Source organism: Lissotriton helveticus, chromosome 7, assembly GCF_964261635.1.
Source record: "Lissotriton helveticus chromosome 7, aLisHel1.1, whole genome shotgun sequence".
NCBI classification, from domain to species: Eukaryota; Metazoa; Chordata; class Amphibia; order Caudata; family Salamandridae; genus Lissotriton; species Lissotriton helveticus.
This window is the reverse complement of record NC_136068.1, coordinates 1,455,549,007-1,455,563,130: the sequence shown is the minus strand read 5'-3', so window position 1 is coordinate 1,455,563,130 and position 14,124 is coordinate 1,455,549,007.

Genomic DNA, 14,124 nt, shown 5'->3' with positions numbered 1-14,124 from the left:
TTTCGCACAAGGAATGCTGGCTGTTGCAAATTGGATGGCAGAATCCTGCCTTCAATTAAACCCGGGAAAGACAGAGCTAATGTTTCTGGGAAAAAGACAGGAACTAGTGCTGGACGACTGGTGGCCAGTAGAGCTGGGCACCGCCCCAGTCCCCTCGGACTCAGTGAAGAGTCTGGGAATCCAGCTCGACGAAAACCTGTCTATGAAAAAAAATGTCAGCAATATAATGAGCTCTTGCTATTACAGCCTACGGCTGTTGCGGAAAATCATTCCTTATCTTCCCTTGAGCCATTGCAGGATGGTAGTCCAAGCATTAGTAATTAGTCGGATGGACTATGGCAATGCTCTGCTGGCGGAAGTAGGAGTCACGCAGCTAGCAAAGCTCCAAGTAATTCAAAACACGGCCGCCCGGATGGTTCTAAATCGCCCCCCGGGTACCCCATCGCTCCCCCTTCTGAAGGAACTGCATTGGCTGCCGGTCAAAAAGAGAGCTTTCTTCAAAACATGCTGCCTAGTCTTTAAAGCCATGAGGGAAATTGGCCCAAAATATCTCCAAACCAAACTATGCAAACTGACATCGTCTTGTAATTTAAGATCTAATGATAAAGCTCTCCTAGCGATTCCGCAGATCTATCGGAATCGCCTGGGAGGTAAAGCCTTTTCATATGTCTGCCCCAAATACTGGAACTCCCTACCGGAAGTGCTGCGAAAGTCCCCCTCTTACCTGACTTTCAGGAAACATCTGAAAGCCTTCCTATACTGATGACATGCTCTGGGTTTTCGCTGCTCTCGGCAACTGAACTAGGTAGCGTGGAGATACCCCCGAGTGATTCATGCGCTTTATAAAATACCAATACCAATACTAATTGAAGGATTTGGCGTGACGCGTGACGTATTGTTCTCCAGCTCTACTGGGCTTTCAGCAGCACATGTGTGAAAAAGTCCCATCCCAACCAGCCTTTCGTACCTTGTAAATGGACTGGCCTCATCCCTTCCGGTCGCCCAGATACCTTCATGTCTAGATCCCCCGACCCCTCTAGAGCAGCACGTTTCAGTCTGACGTGTGACTGGCACTGCCACGCCCACACCAGCCTCCCCTTGTACTTGCTCTGCCATTCTGGGATGAAAGAAAAAGAAATAAGGAGCACCTCGCTACTCGTACCCTTTCTTTACTCACCAGTGTTTTGATTGTGCAGTGCACAGAGTGCAGAGGCTCAAGGGAGAGGGTTGGTGCCCCTGGGCTCACCCACCGTGAAAGAGCTTCTTTTCTGACTGAGTGTGTTTGTTACAGGGGTCCGGCCGGTTGGCACGATGTCTGCCAGATTTTCAGCCAGTCCTGAATTGTTATCTAATGAAATGTAGCAGGCAGAGCGTTCGCTGCTTCTGCTTCTGTTGGAAAGCCACAGCGACAAGTCCCAGAATGCACAGTTGAGCTGGTGTAAAAGCCTAGGCTAGCTGAACTGTCACTCAAGATGCAGTGCCATGTGACAGCGGTGCTGCTTTTGAAATGCTCCAACTGGGAAATGTATAGAATGCAGTTGAGGCCGGCCAGACCCCTGTGGTTGTGGGGCCCAGGGTGAAATATGTGACAGCAGCCCCTCTAGCCCTGCTTCCATAGATAAGGGGTGTGGCAGCATTTTCGAGTGCATGCACACATTTGCTGGGCTTTTTCTCTGACGCAGAGACTACCTTCTTTTTTTAGATACTCTGTCCCTTTCTAACCAACGTGTTAAATCCGTCAACCAGGGATTTAATACATTTCTTTCTGTTGTTCCTCTTAAAGATAATTGAAGAAAAAGTACAAGAGAGCATGGGCTTAATTTGTAGCTTAAGTGGTGCTAAACGTTTATTGGGTCGAGCCTGGGCAGTGCATGCCCTGCTCCGTGAAGCATCTTTTATTGAGGTAGGGACTTGAAGCTCCGCCCATGTACCGCCCATCTTTTCAATTGGCTCCTGTCACCGTCCTTTTCAAATCGTTGCTTTTCATTCCTGAATAGGATTGTTAGTCCCTCCTTGGTACCGATTTGTCTACATTTGTAGCCTTCCATAGTGACTTGACCTTTTACATGTCTTGTTACACGGTCTGCTTCATCTTGGCTGTGAGCACTATTTTCTTCAATAATTCGCCCCTATTCCACCCACTTTGTCGCAGCACGCCGCCTGCTTTATTTTGATTATAAGTACTAATGGCAGTCAGCTTTAACTATATGCGTTTCTTTCCTTCTTTATTTTAGAAGCGCAGTTCGCTTTAAGTATAGCGGATGCACTTATTTATTTAATTTTTTTTGTTTGTTTACTAGCATCCATGCATCGCTTTTACATTAATGGAGGTCGCGCCCCTTTCTTTAGTCAAGCCGCGCCTAAAGAATGGTGCGCAGAAGCTATTAAAGTGAAAGTGCAGCACTTATCTGGCTGTCCGCTTCTGCTGTTGGTACTGCCCACGTCTACGACTGGCACTACCCACTAGTGGTATGTACAATGCCCTAGACTTTATTGCAGCACAACAGATTTTTTGATTGGGAGTTTAGGCAGATTTTTCTATGAGAACATTTCGGCTGTCAAATAGTGCATTTCGCAGCCTCGTTTTGACCTAAAGGAGCTAAAAGTCTGTCTGCTCTTACTAGGCAGCCTCACATTTCACCTTGGTCCAGTCAGCTGGAATGCAAGGACTGTGCTTTGCCCTTTAATGCATTAGTTCTTTCAAAAGATTAAACCTACATTTACAATATTTTCTAGACGCACGTGAGGATCTGGACTCTTTTGGGACACGTGAGGATCTGGACTCTTTGGGAAAAGACTACTAAGAGTTGGGCACTGACTCAGTGGAGGGAGAAGAGGAGAGAGAGGAGTATTAGGTGCAGAGAGCCTCATTTATGAAAACTGTTGCATCGCTGCATGAAAACAGCGATGCAACAGTTTTCACTGCGTCCTCCTTGCAACATGATGGATGCACTGTATTTCATGTATGGTGCTCCATGTCGCAAGGAGTTACAGATACGTCAGTATTTCTGATGTATATGTAGGCACAGTAATGATGCATTGCTGGAGTGTGTCGCAAAAGTGACGCAACTCCAGCAATGGGTCATTACACAGGGTCAAGTCCCATGTTAAATGGTCCTGCATCAGTCTTACGCCTGCTGTGAGGCAGGCATAAGATTCTGACGCAGGGGCGTCCTAGGGGTGGCGCAATGAAATCTGATAGATTTCACTGCGCCACTTCTACGAGTCTTTTGACGGGGGAAGGCCCACCCTGCATATATTATACCTGACGCAGGTATAGTGTAGCACAGGACTTTACAAAGTGACACATATGCCTAGATACCTCAATTTGTAATAGGGCACAACAAGGCGCATTTTTTACAAGGCTGGTGCGTTGCAACCAATGCGACGCAGCAGCGACGCAAAAGTGTTGCACGGCCTCATAAATAAGGCACAGAGTGTCCTGAAATCATACTCTGTGCTCACACTCTGCCATCTGCAATAACATCCGCATAAACTTGTTCTCTTGTCCTCTCACTCTGTCATCTGCAATAATGTCAGCATAAACTTCAATTTCACTCTGCAATGACGTCAGCATAAACTTGCTCACTTGTCCTCCCACTCTGTCATCTGCAACAATGTCAGAGTAAACTTGTTCTCTCACTCTGCCACCGGCACGTCAGCGTAAACTTGTTTTCTCATTCTGCAACAATGTCAGCGTAAACTTGTTCTCACACTCTGCCATGTGCAATAACGTCAGCATAACTTGTTCTCTTGTTCTGTTACTCTACTGTGTGCAATGGCGTCAGCATACACTTGTTCTCTCACTCTGCCGTGCGCAATGACGTCAGCATTAACTTGTTCTCTTGTTCACTCTGCCATCTGCAATAACATCAGCATAAACTTGTTCTTCTATTTTTGTTTTGTTCATGTACAGGTTATCAATCCTGTCTGAAGCTGCTTGGAATAAACATTTTGCACCTTAATTAGCAAATAGAGCTAAAACTGATTTGTAAAAAATGAAGGGGAAATTTAGAATTTCAAACCTTTAACTCATGACTGGTATTTTACACTGAAAAGAGTGACATTGCTTTACGTCCGGCATCCAAAAGTTACAACAGCTCTAGGCAACTATCCCCGTAGCAGTGGTAGTGACAGGCGGCATCCACAACGCTCACGCAGCCGCCATCTTGCCCTTTTTTGGATGGCGGACATAAAGCTCATCTTAGCATAAATCTGTGTCTGTGGCCCAAAGCTGATGAGGCTGTATACGGAGGCAGCATTCCTGACAATACGGGCTCGGAGAATGCTTCTTTCAGCAGCGGCAGGAGTGAAACGCGCGGTGCTCTTGAAAGGCAGAGGGATACGAGAATATATTGTATCCAAATGCCGCATCACAAGGAAGTGCAGGGCTGACTCAGAGGGGATCAAAATGCCTCCGAATGGAAAACCACCGGGAAAGACGTGAGCTCGACCGGAGGGGTCAAAACTGCATCCTTGAATCGACGTGCTGCTGCAGAGGGGAAAGTCCTGAATCTCAGTCTGGACACTCCACAGGTCGGCCTGAGCAAGGATGGATCGCCGGAGGAGAATCCCGGAGTTATCTGATTGGGAGGTCAGAAGGCAGACAAGGCTACACGAGCTAAAGTGCCAACGGTCCCGGTAATGTTTGCTGGGAAGGGGCTCTCGACACCAATAATAGAAAAGATTACACCTAAAACAAAACATTAGTAATACAATGGTAAAAATACAGAAGGATATTTCTAAAGGTAAAGCTGTTATGGGCAAGAAATCGGAAAAGACATTGGTTAAAGTCCCTGCCAGTATAGCTGAGAAGTGTCCAGAGGCGGAAGAGATAAATGGACTGGCGGCTGATTTGGCCAATATTTTTTGTAAAGAGCCTGAAAATGCGCAACAGGGCAGTGATAAAGCGGTGTTGTTGGAGGAGTGAGTGCCGCACCAAGGAGCAATTAACAGCATCTTTCTAGCTAAAAGTGATTCTCTTTGCACACCTGTGGCTAAGGGAGCATATGGTCTGCTTGATCAGGAAGAAGGCAATCTTGTAGCGACAACTGTGGGTCTAGCAATATAATCAAGACAACATATGTGTGGGGCTGGCTATGTGTCTGCTAGTAGATGTTTAAATAGAAGACAAACTATTGGACAATTAACCTCTGTGAAAAATGTCCATCAGTTACTCGTTCCGTGTCAACCAGTACATCATTTGGTCTACTTCACAGTAGTTTGTCCATTAATCTATCTCCGTGAATATGTAGAGGAGATGATTAATGTAAAATGAATGTCTGGTAGGTGTTATTCACTAGTAACTGAGAGCAGTGCAAAAGTGAAAAAAGTGAATGTGCTAAACATAAGATTGGATGATGCATGCAATATAACTTTATTCTGAAGTCATGCTCCTCCAACGTTAAAAACAATAGAGAGCAGAAAAGTCAGATGGTTCAAACAAATAACTTCTGACTGGGTAATCTGGTCGACATGTTTCTGCGGACTATTAATGGTCAAATAATGTACCTGCCGCTTCCTCAGGACCCATAAACTTAATTGCTACTGCTTACGTGAAATAAATAATAAACACATAAGGACATTTATGAACAAAAATGGACAATAGTGAACAGAAATGCTAAATGTCACCTGTTCACTTCCATTCTCCCTCCTTTGGATCATAGGGTCCGATTGTAAATTCGCCAGCATGCCCACACATAGACAGGAAATAAAATATAAAGAAAGCCATGACACCTTCATTAGTAATGGCTACCAGAAAACATTGCTGAATTAAAACATCTTGGTCCAATGACCTTAATATGCATACCATTGTGCAGATTATCAATGGCTCACCTTAATTTGTAAAGGGAATTGCCTTGCCTCACCTGGCAAACAGCTCAGGAAAATGAAGCACCGCTCTATTGTGCAGAAAATGTGAAAAAGTCGAGATGAAATATATGACAGCTAAAATCATGTCAGACTCATTCCCTGTAGAGTGCTTGCTAGCACACTACAGAGGCTATTGATCTTACAGTAATCAGATTATTCACTATGTCCAATGATCATTCCTTGGACTGTTCCTTATTCATTATGATTTTTACTGCATTAGATGTAAAAGAGATACCTATCTAAAGGCTTCACAGTAATCCATTTTTAAATCGGTATGCTTCAAAATCGAAGCATACTTGTAAATCAGGCTTTTAGGTTGTCAAGTTCTGATCGTTATACATTGTTTTCGTTTTCATAATTGAAAGAGTAGTGCCAATTGTTCAGCACAGACACGCTGTCAGAATAAGCACAGCGCACCCATTGAGTCACGTTGTTTCGTTGCATTACACGCTCGCTCGTTCTAATAAAGCCAATCGTTTAGCGCAGACATGCAATCGGAATGAATGCAGCGCGTACATTGAGTCACGTCATTCAGCTGAAGTACACGCTCACTCATTCTAATACATTGCATGGAAGTGCACTAGAGACTGGTTGGTCTTAATCATAAAGACTGCAAAGAAAGCTGCAGACAAAATTATGATAGAGATCCAACTATAGGAAGGCCAAATAAAAGCCACCATATCCGGGAAGCTATTAACTAAACAACAGGATGAGAATAATAAAACAAACAAGGACTTTAAAGACAACATCCTTTTCACTAAACTGGAGAAATGTAAAAAAGATTTAGAGAAATTCTCCAAAGAAAAAATCTATCCTTATTCAAGTGCGAATTATGTCCCAACGCCATTTAATCGTAATGGAAGGACAGGAGGCTCCACCTATGGGACATCTTATTGTTTATTATTTATTTCACGTAAGCAGTAGCAATTAAGTTTATGGGTCCTGAGGAAGCGGCAGGTACATTATTTGACCATTAATAGTCCGCAGAAACATGTCGACCAGATTACCCAGTCAGAAGTTATTTGTTTGAACATCTGACTTTTTTGCACTCTATTGTTTTTAACGTTGGAGGAGCATGACTTCAGAATAAAGTTATATTGCATGCATCATCCAATCTTATGTTTAGCACATTCACTTTTTTCACTTTTGCACTGCTCTCAGTTACTAGTGAATAACACCTACCCGACATTCATTTTACATTAATCATCTCCTCTACATATTCACGGAGATAGATTAATGGAAAAACTACTGTGAAGTAGACCAAATGATGTACTGGGTGACACGGAACGAGTAACTGATGGACATTTTTCACAGAGGTTAATTGTCCAATAGTTTGTCTTCTATTTAAACATCTACTAGCAGACACATAGCCAGCCCCACACATATGTTGTCTTGATTATATTGCTAGACCCACAGTTATCTCTTGTTTCTTATAGTCTTGTTAGGGGGGTAATAACCGTGCTTTGGTCTTTAAACTTCCCTCGAACCCTAAACTAATTGTATGTATGTTGTAATCTTGTAGCGACACCAGATGGCGAAAACTTCTATTCACTGACAGATGAATCAGACTTAGCTTGAGGGAAGACCAGAGAATGAATCCAGAATTCAAGCTAAAACCTCTGAGAGCCCAGGCGGAGCAAGTAATGTTATAGGGGATCAGGCTTCGCAGCCTTCAATGGAATTAATTTACGCTACTTTGAAACAAATACAGACTGAGGCTCGCCAGGAACATAAGAGGGCCCACTTGGCAACTAGGAAACTACAGGGTGCAGTTCGGAAAGTGAGTACGGCCTGCACGGAAATCACTGAACGCACTACGGCCCTGGAGGAGCGTGTAGTACAACTTGAGGCAAGCGTGGAAAACACGGATAAGCAGTACACCTCTAATGAGAGTAGAATGTCTGATGTCCTTTGGAAGCTGGAGGATTTTGAAAACAGCGACGGAACAATCTCCGCCTACTTGGGATTGCGGAAAAAGCTGAAGGCGACGATATTCGTGGTTTTGTACTAAACCTTTTCCAGGAGGCATTTCCGGAACTGGCACACTGGAACTGGGAAGCCGAGGTGCAATAGGTGCATAGATATCCCTTGATACTTAGAAGAAAGCCAGGTCAAGATGAAAACCCCAGAGCTATCTTAATATTCTTTGGTAACTTTCTCCTTCGACAAGCTATATTCAATAAGGCCAAGCCGGATGCAAGGAGGTCTGCAGCTGGGCACTCCTTCTTTGTCCGGCCTGACTTTTGTCACACGGCAGTGGAGAGGAGATGGAGACTTCGCTCACTAATTACACCTCTTCAGCAACTGGGCAGTGACGTTTTCTTAATGAATCCAGCAATGAATCACATACAAGGGCTCAACTAGAGTGTTCTCATCAGATTCAAGCCCAGGAGTATCTGCAAGAACTTTCTAAATGATAAGCTAGGATGTGAGCCATGAAAGGGGCAATTATTCTTTAAGTTGTTTTTTCATTTTGCTCGGCTTTTGGTGGGAGGCGGCTAGGGGCACAACCACATGTAGGAGGCATCACAAGGGTCCAGGGACCTGTTTTGCCTTTTTGTAGGGAGGGAAGTGGGAGAGGGAGGGTTGGAGGGAGCCGAAACCACGAGGAAGCAGGGAAGATTTTTTTTTTTTCAACAGGGTGTACATTGGGTATCTTGAATTGTGCAGTAGTAGGCTTTGGTATTTCTTAGTATCTTTGTCTCTGTTTTTGGTTTCTCTAGTTTTAAATGAGGAAAATTAGAATTGCATCTATTAATATATGTGGGCTAAATGATCCCCAAAAAAGGAGGAGGATTAGCTTTGATGTGCAATTTTTAAGGGCGGATATTTTATGCCTCCAAGAAACTCATATTGAAAGGAGTAGAAAATGGCTTTTGGAGATGAACGGGTATCAAACTATTGCAAACACGACATAAGAAACACGGACTAAAGGGGTGGCCATATTGGCTCGGAAGGGTTTGGGCAGTTTTCCTCGCTCCTTGGTAGACCAAATGGGCAGATGGGTGATTGTGCAAGTATGTATCGATAACAAAATGTTCACTCTTTGCTCAGTGTACGGATCAGTGTTGGACAATCCTGCACTATTTGACAGATTCTTCAGCTTTGGGGAGAAACTGACCTGGGAGCTCTCTCCCGAGTCCTGGTCCGCCGCAGCACCAGCGCTGCCTTACCGCCGCCCATACCGGGCTTCCTCGCAGCAGGAGTCCAGGGACTACATCCCCCAGCACCACTAGCGCAGAGGAAGGCGCGCACATCCTGTCCCGCCCCCGGAGGTGCTCAGAAAAACAGCGCGAGCCCCGGGGGAGCGGGGGACACTTCAGCTTTGGGGAGAAACTGACCTGGGACCTCTCTCCCGAGTCCTGGTCCGCCGCAGCACCAGCGCTGCCTTACCGCCGCCCATACCGGGCTTCCTCGCAGCAGGAGTCCAGGGACTACATCCCCCAGCACCACTAGCGCAGAGGAAGGCGCGCACATCCTGTCCCGCCCCCGGAGGTGCTCAGAAAAACAGCGCGAGCCCCGGGGGAGCGGGGGACACTTCAGCTTTGGGGAGAAACTGACCTGGGAGCTCTCTCCCGAGTCCTGGTCCGCCGCAGCACCAGCGCTGCCTTACCGCCGCCCATACCGGGCTTCCTCGCAGCAGGAGTCCAGGGACTACATCCCCAGCACCACTAGCGCAGAGGAAGGCGCGCACATCCTGTCCCGCCCCCGGAGGTGCTCAGAAAAACAGCGCGAGCCCCGGGGGAGCGGGGGACACTTCAGCTTTGGGGAGAAACTGACCTGGGAGCTCTCTCCCGAGTCCTGGTCCGCCGCAGCACAAGCGCTGCCTTACCGCCGCCCATACCGGGCTTCCTCGCAGCAGGAGTCCAGGGACTACATCCCCCAGCACCACTAGCGCAGAGGAAGGCGCGCACATCCTGTCCTGCCCCCGGAGGTGCTAAGAAAAACAGCGCGAGCCCCGGGGGAGCGGGGGACACTTCAGCTTTGGGGAGAAACTGACCTGGGAGCTCTCTCCCGAGTCCTGGTCCGCCGCAGCACCAGCGCTGCCTTACCGCCGCCCATACCGGGCTTCCTCGCAGCAGGAGTCCAGGGACTACATCCCCCAGCACCACTAGCGCAGAGGAAGGCGCGCACATCCTGTCCCGCCCCCGGAGGAGCTCAGAAAAACAGCGCGAGCCCCCGCATTGCGGGTACGCGCGCGGGTTGGCGCCCGGGGCTAAGCCCGGGCAAAGGGCGGGCCTCTGTGGCCCTCAGAGGCCAAAGGAGGACGGGACGGGCCACCCCACTTGGTTCCACGGGAGAGGAGGTACCTATATTTTTAACCTTCCTATAATTTCGCCATTTCATTTGTCCATTGTCTCCTATGTAGCAGTGTTTTCCACTAGTCATGTCCATTTGGGAGGAGCTGAATGCCCTGTGTGGCACAAAGTATGTTCCGGAAGCCTTGACTCCTCCTAAATTGGGTAGAGACGCTGACCAACTTAATTGCACTCTATTGGATGTACCTTTATCCCCCAATACAACTCATGCTCAAACCAACACTCTGTCCCGGGGATCAACCAGCAAAAGGGAGCATGCTGAGGACAAAAATAATGCCAACGATGATAATCTACCTAATGTTGACGTTGAGGTGGACAAAATGTGCATCAGCCCCCCATTATGCCCCTCCAACTCAACTATACTATCACCGGCTAAGAACTTACTGGCTCAGATTGAGCAACTGTTAATCTCGGCTTTATCACCTTTGATCACAAAAATCAACGATCTAGGGGACAGGTTGACCCTTATTGAAAAAACAATAAAAAAGAACTATTCATCAGCCGATAAAATTGATACACCTATTTGCCCTACTCCCTCTATCAACTACGAAAAGTCCAAGCCCACTGCATGCAGAAAAAATCAAACTCTTGAACCCCCCTTCACTACACTCATTCCAAGAGGCCGGAATGTTACTCTTAACCCCGTACTCGTACCTCATAGAGCACCTAGGACCACACCTGATAGAAGGCATTGCATCAATCTACCTCCCGAAGCCGCCCCATTCGTGACTGTTCTCTCTGGGGTCCCTGCATTGAGTCACGGCAAACCTGAAACACATCAGGATTTGCTTAACAAAGCGATTTTTTGGCTAAAACACAACAGACCGTTGCCACCTGCACTAGATGGCGGAATTCTGAGTGTTAGGAGGGTGGGGTGGCTAGGTACGCTGACCAAAGACATTTCGTGGGACTTGATTTTAATTAAATTTAAGGATAGGAATATTGTCCGTTCCTCCCAGCATAAAGAAGGAGATGGCCCCATTTGCATTTGGGATTTGCATGATTTTTATCCCAGCCCCCGGTACAATTCATTACCAAGACTAATGTCATTGAACCATAATTCTTGGTGAAAGGGGATTCTGGGTACCGTGTGCTATTAATTCTGTACTTTTTGTTTTTGTCTTTGACTATTCACGTATTTTGATTACCTGATTAGTTAAATTGTTTCTTGCTCATTTTAATAGTTGATTTCTTTTAATCCTGTAAATGATTTGATGAGTTATCTTTGTATGTATGTATTTTTCTTTCTTGTTGCTTTTATGGTTTTAAACTAAAAACCGAATAAAGCTTATTTGATTTGATTTGATTTGACAGATTAAAAGTTGAGCTTGTGGGGTGACTCTTCCTTTAGTTTTTTGTGGGGATTTGAATATTAACTTGAGTTGTTATTTTGCCACTAATACGGTTCCGTACCAAGGCAGGAAGCCTAAAGTTTTTAACTCACTGTCGCAGCTCAAATCACTGCACAGGGTAGAGGATGTGTGGGCTGTAAAAAGGGAAAATTATCCTGGGTTTACACATTTTTCCGCACATGTTCAGACTGGATTATTTCCTAGTATCGCAGGAACTAGTACAGAATATGTTGCACAATAAATACATTTCCCAAAGTCATGTCAGATCACAACCCTTTAGTGATTGAGCTGGATATCCAGTATCCATCCCTGCAGACAAGGTGGACATTCAATAGGACTTTATTAAGTGAAGAGGGGTATACACAGCAAATGGGTGAATGGATCCCTAGGTTTATCAAAGAGAACTATGGAAGCGCTAATTTAGGTATGGTTTGGGATACATTAAAAGCAGGGGTCAGAGGAGAAACCACTAGGTATGGCTGGGAGGTACAAAGACAAGATAAAGCCTTGCTGTGCTCCTTGTATGACGAGCTGGGTAAGGCTGAGACCGAACTGATTAAGATACTTTCAGCTGGTACAGACACGGAGGCAGGCCAGTTAAAGATCACTCTAGCCAGATCCGCTATCATGCAATTATCACTAAAAAAAGCAGCTGGTAAATATTTGGCCTGGAAGGGTAGGGCATACAAGAGTAGGGAGAGAGTGGGGCATATTCTAGCAGGACGCACAAGGGAGAAAACGGTACAAACACGGATTAGTGAAATCAGGGATCCAGATGTTGGTGTAGTAAGCAAGGCTAATGCTATCCTCACTGCATTAAAAAAATTCTACCAACGCTTATATAGGGAAGACGCCCTGGCCGGGAGTCAGGAAATTCAGGATTACTTATTAGGACTAACTCTGGATCAGCTATCGGCTGAGGAGAGAGATTAAATGAGCCAATCACTATGGAGGAACTAACCATCGCAATAGATCATCTTCCATCCGGTAAAGCGGTGGGCCCGACCTAATTCCAGGGGAGTTCTATAAAAAGTTTAAGAGACAGATTTTGGCATTGATGTTGGAAGTATTCCGAAGAGCACAACTAGAGTTGTCTACCCGGGATTCCTGGAAAAGCGCCAATATTATAGTCTTCCCTAAAAAGGCAAACCAGCTAAGGAACTGGGATCATTTCGGCCAATTACTCTGCTTAACAGTGATGTAAAAATGTATTCTAAAATTCTGGCTAATAGGTTAGCTTCTGTTATTGGAAAATTAGTTTCTCCTGTTCAGCATGGGTTTGTACCTGGGAGGGGGACGACTGAGCATATCAGATGCATAATCACACTTTTTGACTACACAAAAGTTTCAGGAGACCCTATGGCGGCTATATTTCTTGATGCAGAAAAAGCGATTGATAGGGTCTCCTGGTCCTTTTTGTGGGCAATCATGGGAAGGCAAGGCCTGGGTGCGGGTTTCATCGGTACAATCGGATGTATGTATCAGGAACCCATGGCTAGGATCACATTGATGGGTGCTACATCTGATGTAATTAAAATCACGCGTGGTACTCGGCAAGGGTGCCCGTGCTCCCCACTTTTATTCGCACTGTATATAGATCCCCTAATCAGGAAAGTTATGGGGAACAACAGGATACAGGCAGTTCAAACTCGTGGTGGAGAGTCAAAGATATTAGAATATGCAGATGACCTTGCCGTTACAACAGCTAGCCCGGTAGAGGCCATAAGGGAAGTAGAGAGGGAGGCAAAATGCTTTGGTAAAATCTCAGGCTATTTTTTGAACAAAGACAAGACAATGATTGTTAAAAATTCCCAGTCAGATCTGAACGACATACGGGTAGTTGGGAATGCTAGATATTTAGGGGTCGAGATCTCCGCTAAGGTGGACGAAATTGTCCAAATTAACTTAGAGCCCCTGCTACTTAAAACCAAAGCTGAGTTTAACAGAATGAATTGTCTACACCTTACACTGCTAGGAAGGTGTAATGCCATTAAAATGTTGTTTCTCCCCAGAATCTTATCTTTTTTTAGAGCCTTCCCAATAGAAATTAACACAGCCTGGTTTTCTGCTTTTAATCAAATAATGTCTACATTTTTGTGGACTGGGAAACGCCCTCGTAAAACATTAAAATATATGACCCTACCTAAAGACCGGCGAGGGTGGTCTGTCCCTAATCTTCAGATATATTATTGGCAGCAAATCTACAACAGATGACTGAATTGTTGGGAAATGAGACGGCTGATACTTTAGAGGTACTCTATCCCTCAATCTATAGGTTAGTATTTGGGCCCGAGGCCCATGGGTGTTTGATGCGGCATATTGATTATGCCTATTTCAAAAGAGTGAAGTTTAAGGTTATGTTGGGAGCATTTAAAATATGGACAGCCATTAGGAAAAAACTCAATCTAAATAGGGTACATAGATATTCCCCTTTGAAAGATAATAAATTACTGCCGGAAATCTTCCAAGATGGTTATATGGAAGTCTGGATGGATAAAGGTATTAGGCACAGTGGAGATTTTATGATGGATAATACAATCTACATGTTTGATACAATTAAGGGAAAATTTGGAATCGGAAAT